A 7,824-nucleotide genomic window follows, 5' to 3' on the forward strand; every position below is an offset into this window, starting at 1 on the left:
TCTTTTAAATGGGCCTTTAAAGGGATTCTCTGCTTGATAGTTCTGTTTTCCATCTTGTGCCTTTTATTTAAGTTCACTGTTTTTATTTGAATTTCAGTTAATTTGCACTGTTTTATGGTTGGGGGGGTAGTTCACACCTGTTTCTTTTTAGTTCTGGTCTCTTAAGCGATGCAGTGTGGGTTTGGCTCATTAAGTTTCAGCCAATAAGCTAAAATTTATCAAAGGTGTTAAATAGACTATTGGTTCACGCCTGCCAGTTTAAGCACTACAGTAGCATGCCTTAAACTTTAGTAACATGTATCTATGTGAAAATAAGGATTGTAGATCCTGAAATAAAGCTCTGGAATCCAATCCACTTGTCTAATTCATAATTTCATACACTGTAAAATTCCATAAATCCCTTTATTCCTTCCAAGTAAGTGTCTAGCATATTTATTGTCAGAAAACAAAACAGAGCTTTGCTAGTTGCTTCTACCGACACTTTGAATACGGCATTGCACAATTGTGCAGGAAAACATTTCGGCTAAATTCTTCTTTTACCAGCAACTTCCTCATCTTTAAATCTAGCTCTGCTGGTCCTGAAGAGCCCCTCCTCCAGAGGAATAGTTGAAATTGCTTATCCACCTTGATCCTTACAATTCCCATCCACTTCTAGAAAACTTCAGCTCTAGCTCAGTTATTTTCTGTCCTATACCTACATACAAACAGACACACAGACACAGACACACAGACACACAGACACACACACAAGTCGCATTAGCTGGCACTTCATTAACCGGCATGCTCTATTAACCAGCATGCCAGTCGACGCTTGTTGACACAAAAGTGAAACCAGATATAGATCATGGTGCACAAACTTAGGTGCAGTAACTTCTTTGTGGTCATAACTCACCTAGACCATGGGCAGAAGTTACACATAAACCAGTTTAAGAGAACAGAAACTGGTTTAACCCTGTAACAACAGAAGTTCAGTGCACATAAACCAGTTTCAAAATGGCCAAAACCAGTTTGAGATACACCTGGTTGAGTGTAGTATCAGACTAAACTGACTGAGGTCAAATCAGTTTATGGAAATTCTGTCCCAGGCCCCTTCCTGGTTTAAGTTAAACCAGAGCCCCACAGCATCCAAGCACACTTTGCAGCCCTGGGCTAGGCTGTGCTGTCTGCTTCAGCAGAGCAGGGCTGGCCCCACCCCCATGCTCTCTAGACAGAGCAGGCGGGGCATGGCCAGACCCCAGACCCCCTAAGGGAAAGAGGGCAAGGAAAAGGTTTATTCCCCCTTCCTTCCCCTGTCCCACCAGCACACCCTGTCCGGCATGGGCCCCTGAGGTGAAGGAGGCAGGGAAAAGGTTTATTCCCTCCTGCATCCTCTCTCCCTTCAGGGAACCCCAGCTAGGGTCTGCCTAGCCAGGTATGAGTGGTGGTGGTGGCCAGGGCTGGTAGATCCTAGCTGTAGTCCCACAGGATGAAAGAGGATGGGGGGGAATAAACCCCTTCCCTGCCCCCTTCACCTCAGGGGGCCACACCCCACCCCTGCCACTGTAGCAGCAAGGGGAGAGTAATACTGAGCTGGGCTGCTGCACCCCAGCCAAGCAGACCCTGGCTCAGGTCCATGCTGGTGGGACAGGGCGGGGGGGATTAAAACACCCTCCCTCCCCCATTCACTTCAGGCTACTGCCAGGTCTGGCCACTCCAGCTGCTCTGCCCCAGGCAGGCAGACCACAGCAGGGGTCCCAGGGGGGGAGAAGGGAGAGAGTGGGGAAATAAACCCCATCCCTGCTCCCTTCTCCTTAGGGGGCTATGCCAGGCCAGCGCCTGGCCATGCCTCTACCCATGCTGCTGCAGCAGCAAGGGGTAGGGGACCCTGACACGGGCTGATCTGCCCTGACCAGGCAGACCCTGGCTTGGGTCCAAGCCAGTGGGACAAGAGATGGAGAGGGGAATTAAATCCCCTCAGTCTCCATTCACTTCATGCTGCTGCTGGGGCTGACCACGCCCCCCACAGTCAAGCTGCAAGGGTGGGAAATGCCTGGCAAGGACTGCTGCCCCCTTCCCCATCTAGGCACACCCTGGCTGGGGTCCGTGCAGGCCAGGATAGGAGTTTAAACCCCTCCCCAGTCATATTCATCCTGCTGGGGCTTGGCCGTGCCCCTCTCCCCCGCCCTCAGTACTGCTTCCCTGCAGCCGAGGGCTCACAATAGGCCCCCCCCCCGGCTTCTAGCCTGAACCACTGCAGGCATGTGCCTGCATTTCCAGAATCAAAAGTGGATGTCTGTTCACTTGCAAATCGGTTCAGTCTAGGCAGGTTAAACTAACCTGCAGAGACCTGAAAAGGGACCCAGAGGGACAACCTTCCATCTTCAGCTCCCTCTGTGCAAAAATGAAGTTTATTTCCTACCTATGGGGACTTTTTACCATCTTGTACCATTTACTCTTTTTCCCGAGCCTGACGAACGGACTTTGATCCCAAAAGCTTGCCAAAAAGGACAATTTTCTTGTCATTTTCCAGTTGGTCTAATAAAAGGTATTATTTTGAAACCAAGAGTTCTATATTTTTGTGTCTTTTTGCCTCAAACCAACACTATTACCAAGTACACCCCTATGACTAGTCTTACCTCTTTTACTAAGTCTGATTGTTCAGTGTACCTTTTTGACAGAAGCCATTTGTTATACTGATAGCTTTGTGAGCCTGGTCATTATGGTCATTTGCAACTGCTGGGAAACTCAGTTTACTTTAACATGAGGGATCCCCTTAAAAAAATATAACCAGCACCTGTTAACTGTCTCTTTGCTTAGGCAGGCCAAAGTCACAAAGCCATAAGCAATGTGCCTTGCTAGAAAATTTCACTCTCTCCTTTTCCCAAATACCTCCTCTCCTCTCCTCTGCCCTGAACTTTATCTTAACACAATGCTCAAAATTAAAATGGAAACTGCTGCAAGAAATTTGCTACATGGTTCCACTGACAAATTTTTCTTCCTTTTCTTCTCAATATGGCTTGTGAAATATTAGCATACATGATGACTAAGTCATTATACCTGAGATCTGTTTTAGATTTGGGTTAGACTATATCTTTATTATCTTGATTCACTTATCCCCACACTCCTTTTGTTATGCTCTTCAGTCTATTTTATGAAATATTAGAGGTGGCAAATTCTCTTTTAGAAACACAGAAACTGAAGTAACAAAATATGCTTGTTTAATACAGTTACATTATCAAAATAAGATTTTAACTAGTTATACCTATATACAGGTTAACAATTTGAAACAATATACAGACTTTCCTCTAATTTCAGCACTTCTGTTCTTGTTTTAAATCTTATATATATCTTTAGGACAATAAACTATAAATAGTAAAGCTAGTTGAAAGAGGTAAGTCCATTCAGATAATTCTAGTGAGTAATTTCAACACCACACAGTCCAGGTAACAGGAACATAGGAAACTGTAAATTTCCTCAACAAGACACAGCAATGTCTTAGGTAAAATTACATGAATATTATTTCCAAATGAGCTATTTTGTATATACATTATGGCATATTTTCCCAATGTTGTCTCCTTCTCTCCCCACACTTTGAACCCCCACAACTGTTTTTAAGAGAAAAAGCAATGTGTTCAGAATATTTTAAACAAACCTAAATAGCTCATCAGTAACATAGAACACTGGAACCTAGAAAACTGTGAGACTGGGAATGTGTTCTCTGCAACATAAACATTTGCATAAGTCCCTTCTATATCTGTAAACAGAAACATTAGAAGCCCCAAATTACTCTAAATATAACAACACTGAACTGTCTCATATAAAGAAAAACGATAGAATTTTGCTGTTGGCAATTGTTCAGGGTTTCTTACTATATATCACAGTATACCTTGTTTTGTAATTGCTGCTGCTTCTTAACCAGTTTTCAATCATGGATTTCTAAGAGAGTTCACAATTAAATATATAGGATCAGCTAACAAACTGCTCTTCCTACTAATGTTAAAGTACTGTATTTATTTAATTCAGTTTGGAATGTAGAAGGTCAGTCAATGCAGCTACATCCAATGATAGTACAACTGATTCAACACAATTGCCTTTAAAATTAATTACTCTTATGAAGAAAATCAGGAAAGAAAAAACTTAAATCTTCTAAGAAGATGTCTTGCTTACCTGACTCTGCCATTCCACACCGACAGGCTGAACAATATTATCAGCTCTTCAGGTACTAATTCTTGCTAACTGGAAAGATATTTTCTCTCTTGCTGGATTAATAATCAACTTTCCAGATAGTTCATTCCCTGGTAGTTAACTCTTTGTATTACTTACATTTTACACTAAACAGACATTATTGTCCAGTCTGTTTTTTTTAAAGTAACAAAAGAAATCATGGCATATATGAGATAAATTGATAATAAAAATGAGAAGCTGACTAGGAAGTTTAAGAACAGGTATTTAAAACAAAACTAAACAAAAACCTAAACAACAGTTAAAATGCTTTTAATCAGGTTTTAAGGAGCCCAATCTTTTAAACCTAGTAGCCTGACAAGCCACATCAGCTGAAAGCTGGTAAGCCCAATAGCTCATACCATAACATGCTTCTATAAAACTACCACTTGGCCTTTCAGCTTCAGCGTACATGTGAGGGTGACACATGCTCCCAAAGCTTGGAAAATAATATTTTTTTATTATTGAATAGTTAGCTGAGAAATGATCACGGTTATCAGTTTGTGCAAGGCCGTCCATCTGTGTTGTCAGAAAGCAAGAGCAAGAGTGGCTGGGAGCTGAAAGGAGATAAGAGAGGCCCAGAATAGCTAAAAAAGGGAGTTCAAATAAGGTCAGAACAGTTTGAGAAAGGAAACCTAATAATTAAGAGAATTTTATTTTTCAACGGTAACAATTAGCTAAATACATACATGGTATCTAATATCATATAATAGTCTGATGTACCTTTGCAACTGCATTATAAAGCAAGCAAAATGTACATAACTGCTTTTGGGTCTAGGGAGCTAAAGGGACTAAGGAGTTTTATAAGAAATCCATAAAATCCCAATCCAGAATCACTAACTTTTGTTTCAGGGAGGTGAGCAAGCTTTTGTCATATGCTTTGGTTTGAAGAGTGGGCAGGAGGGAGGCAGCAGAATCGGGGGGGGGGCAGGGGTTGAGAGGGTTGAGGTGGAGGAATAAACTAGTTGCTTGAATGGCTAAGGCATCATGTTGCAAAAACTGAAAGGAAAACAAGAAAAGGAATGTTCCTACATTCCCTTTTCTTTCTAAAAAGCAACTGACTTTGATTTTGGGACACTCTGGGCAAAATCCAAGAGATTATAGCCCCTTTCACTAAAAGAAATGCTTTCCCTGTAAAAGCGTGCTGTAGCTGCTTTATTAAATAGCACTTGAAGAACTTTTGTTTTCTCCACAGACAAAGGGGCAGAACCTCCTGAAGTTATGGCATAGCACAAAAGCGACTTTATCTATCTCCTGCTGCACAAAAACAGTTCTTTATAAGGATCCCCATAGCAAATTTATTTTTCACATGATTGTAGGTCTCTCCACAGTGGCACTAAGACTGTTTGCTGTAAACTTTCTATGATATGTGCTGTAGAATTTATGATAAAATTCTGTAAAGTGTTGAAGCATATTTATTTCATATTTATATTTAACTTTATTCAGCGCGTGTTTGAAGAAAAACCTTTTAAGAACACCAATAATGTGAGAAAGCTACAACAACCAAATTTATTGTTAAGTATCACATCACTGTTACTCCTGGGGGTTCCTCTTCATGGGAAGAAAGCTTAAACAACATTTTCTAACACATTGGAGTGCTTCCCAGAGATGTGATGGCCTACAGAGGCAATGCTGTACAAAGCACACTGGAATGGTAGGTCAGTAAACAAGCTTTCTTCAGAGGATGGACACAAATAAATATACAAATAAGGCAAACTATAGTTATCTTTTGTTCTGTACAAGGTACATTATCTCTCTCTTCTGTTTCACCTGACTACACTGGAGGTATTTGTTCCATCACATGACTTAGTGGTTGGCTAGAAATAATAGGACAAAACAATCTACTATTGTTACATGAGACAACGACCTTTCATGTCCTTGAAGCTCACCATGACCTTTCATCTTTCCTATCCCCCAATGGTCTCTCCTAACAACTAAAACTACACTCAGTTAGGCTAAATTCCAGATTGTCATAAAAAGAGCCCTGTCCTTTCAAAACAAAACCAATTTTTACACCAAGGTGGGGGAGAAACACAAGTCCATTGTTCCTGCACAGATGGAAGTTAGAGTTACTAAGGCAACAGCTCTAATCCTCCTTTTTACCACCTTTTTCACATCATTGGCCTATCAAGTGTGCTACCTTTTAACTCATAAGCTCAAAAGCTGGTAGTATAACTGGCTGCCCTAATTAGCTACGATTTTCACAGTACAGACAACATGATGAGCTAATCGAAATTTGCAAAATAATGACGTACCTCCAGCAAATATTCCTCCTCCTGAGGCCCAGTCTTAGAATAACAATAATGAGACCATTATTAGAGGAGGGCATTAAAATGCTGCACTGCTGCTAAACAGAGAACTTAATTGTTCTGGTCTTGTCCATTGAATCAACAACCTATTGTTGTGGACTTGAAAAATAAAGGACTGGAGAATGGGTGCCATAATGATTGGTCTGTGCTGCCATACCAGCACTCTGTAGAATTGTTTTCCTTTTGAAACTCTTGATGGACTAGTAGTTTTGTTTAAAAGTAATATAAAAGGCAATTGTCTGGATAAAAAGTCCTATTTATTGAAATCTTTAGAAGCAGTTGCATGGATTTGTTCATGACCCCCGAGATAAAAACATAGGGACCATAATAATACTATTTGTAGAGGCCTGTTACCATTGCCTACAGCTTCACTAGATAACAATGTCCTGTCTAGCTACTGTAAGAGGAAGGCAGGCATTTCCTTAGCAGGCAATAAGAATGACAAAAGGTCAAATACTGGACAGTTTCAGCTGCTCTGTAAATGATAAAATATTGCATTAAAGAAAACATCAATGTAATAATATTATTAATTCATAGTTAGAGTTTCTGGTTTTAGGCTCAGGTCAATAAAGCTACACAGAAGTAATTAGTCACAGCTCAGGGTTGCTTTGTTTTGTTTTAAATAGAGAGTTTCAGCTACTTAGATTTCTTTTTTTCACCTTTTTTGTCATGTTATAACCCAGACTGTAGATAGGAAGTTAAACAATACACCTAGAAGTGTACTGTTCTAAGTGATGAAATTTGCACCTTCTAAGTATTTCTTCTGTTTAAAGAACTGAACATTGCAACTGGGAGGAACACTTGATTAAATCTTTAGAATAACTCCTGTTTAAATCTTATTTTGAACTAAAAAAAGTATTATATACAACATGAAAAACTCACAGTTTGCTAAAAAGGAACACTGATTTTCACAAGAACACATTCTAAAACCAAACCCCCTTCCCCTCATACACCAAAACATTTGTCAAATACGAAGTGCCAGATTCTGATCTCAGCATGAAATGGAAGTAACACATTGGCAATTCCAGATATGCCATCATGGAATTGAAATTACAAGTTTGTCTCACTCCATTTTTCGTGTTTCCATCCATTTAAACAGACCTATCCATTTACATTGTGCAGAAATAAGATAACACTCTAGGAAAGATTAATATGAAATTAGTTCTAAAATAGTTGTGATGGATACTTTGCCATTGAGTTCAAGGGGAGCAAGCTGATGAGTTCAATTAAACGTTGTAGCAAATGTTTTTCTTTTTTTTTTGTTTTTTGGGGGTTTTTTGTAGCTTGCTTAAATAGAGCCCTTCTAGCTATTTTT

At 40.2% G+C, this 7,824-nt stretch overlaps 1 protein-coding gene across 2 annotated transcripts in view; it reads right to left on the reverse strand.

Moving 5' to 3' along the window:
- SOX6 (SRY-box 6) overlaps window positions 1–7,824 on the reverse strand; it is a 489,331-nt gene that overhangs the window by 450,415 nt on the left and 31,092 nt on the right. The window contains exon 1 of one of the 2 annotated variants that reach the window (XM_019519646.1): window positions 4,147–4,640. The exons of the other annotated variant lie outside the window; for it this stretch is intronic. The gene's annotated coding sequence lies outside the window, so the exon portion shown is untranslated. Of the gene's footprint in view, window positions 1–4,146; window positions 4,641–7,824 lie in introns of those variants that run through there. 2 annotated transcript variants of the gene reach the window in all.

The sequence above is a fragment of the Gavialis gangeticus genome, unplaced genomic scaffold (assembly GCF_001723915.1).
Source record: "Gavialis gangeticus isolate Ggan-Ray unplaced genomic scaffold, GavGan_comp1, whole genome shotgun sequence".
Taxonomy (NCBI): domain Eukaryota; kingdom Metazoa; phylum Chordata; order Crocodylia; family Gavialidae; genus Gavialis; species Gavialis gangeticus.